This window comes from Lynx canadensis, chromosome A3 (genome assembly GCF_007474595.2).
Source record: "Lynx canadensis isolate LIC74 chromosome A3, mLynCan4.pri.v2, whole genome shotgun sequence".
In the NCBI taxonomy this organism is placed as follows: domain Eukaryota; kingdom Metazoa; phylum Chordata; class Mammalia; order Carnivora; family Felidae; genus Lynx; species Lynx canadensis.
In genome coordinates this window covers 73,247,410-73,248,966 of record NC_044305.1, presented here as the reverse complement: position 1 = coordinate 73,248,966, position 1,557 = coordinate 73,247,410, and the positions used below count along the sequence as shown (strand labels likewise).

The following is a 1,557-nucleotide window of genomic DNA, read 5'->3' as shown; positions in this document are numbered from 1 at the left end:
ATGGAGGTGGCATGGAATGGGGCCTCTTTGCCTTTTGCCATCCTGACTCTTGTGAACGCCCCATACAAGCACGGCCTCTACTGCAGAGAAGACTCCATCCAGTACCCCTACTGTCCAGACACCATCACCCATGAGTTCATGGCCAGAGGTCACCATCACAGCCACCATCATCCTTGTCTCAACCAAGGAGGCCTGCCTGGTGCACACAAACTGCCTCTATTCCCACTCCAACTTCAACAACAGAGTGGCTGACTTCTATAAGGTGCTGAGAAAGTTCCTGTTCAGGGCTGCAATGAGTCAGTCACTGGCAGACCTGGCCAAGGTCACGATAGGCCATCTGTGGCCCAACTTCCTGGCTAAGTGTGACCCTGACTTGAGCCACTTCAACTGCTCTGTCTACCTGCATGTGGAGAAGATGTGCAGGGAAAGCCTAGTAACATCACCGAGTCCAGAATGTCTTTCTACTCCGGACACTCCTCCTTTGGGATGTTTGTGGTGCTCTATGAGCAGGCAGGCATGGCTCTGCCCCAAGTGAGCACAGCTTCTGGGGCCCACAGTGCAGTTCTTCCTTGTGGCCTTTGCACCCTATGTTGGCTACAGCCGTGTGTCTGACCATAAGCACCAATCGAGTTATGTCCTCGTTGGCCTCCTGCAGGGGATGCTGGTGGCTGGCCTCACCATTACCTACATTTCTAACTTCTTCAAGGCCTGGCCTCCATAGCACTGCCTGGAGGAGGAGGAGCTGGGACTGAAGCCCAGACTGTCACTGACCCTGACCCTGACCCTGACCCTGAGTGAGGCTGACCACAACCACCCGGGTACCCTGTCTCCTCCTCCTGAGGCAGGTGCCTGTCTCTGTGTCCAACTAGGGCTCAGGCTGTGCTTCAGTGTGTTCATGGTCCTGGCAGAGGCCTCTCCTGGGGTGGTGATGAGGGCTCTGGATAGGCTCTGGGTGCCCCATGCTGGCTGCCAGCGGGGTTTCCACTAACCCCACCTCTTGTGCATGGGGCCAGGGGCCTGGGGATGCACAGGGCAGCCCCAGCATTTGGAAGGGGGACATTGTCCTCTTATTTCCCTTAGAACCCTCCTATATTGAATTAGAGGGAAGCAAGAGATCCAGATAGATGCTTTTTTTGTAAAGTGCAATGTATGTGTATATGTGGACTTCCAATAAAATAGAGTGTTTGCTTGACAAATGGTGTCAGCCTCTATTCTTGCTCTTTTTTTTTAACGTTTATTTATTTATTTAGAGAAAGAGAGAGAGTGCAAGTGGGGGAGGGGCAGAGAGAGAGGGAGAGAGAGAATCCCAAGCAGGCTCCACACTCATTCCAGAGCAGGACATGGGGCTTGAGCTCACTACTGTGAGATCATGACCTGAGCTAAATTAAGAGTCCATTGCTTAACCAACTGAGTCACCCAGGCACCCCTGTCAGCCTCTATTCTTTATGACCATTCTGAGCACTGAGCCATTCTGAGCCCTCAGTTGGGGGCTCAACTGAGTTAGGCATCAGAGTAGCTGGTTGCAGTACTGTGGTTTAGAGGTATGGAGAGGGCAGT

General features: G+C 52.9%; 1 pseudogene; it reads left to right on the top strand.

The window, feature by feature from the left end:
- On the top strand, window positions 1–840 carry LOC115511236 (annotated as a pseudogene).
- Window positions 841–1,557: the final 717 nt, after the last annotated feature.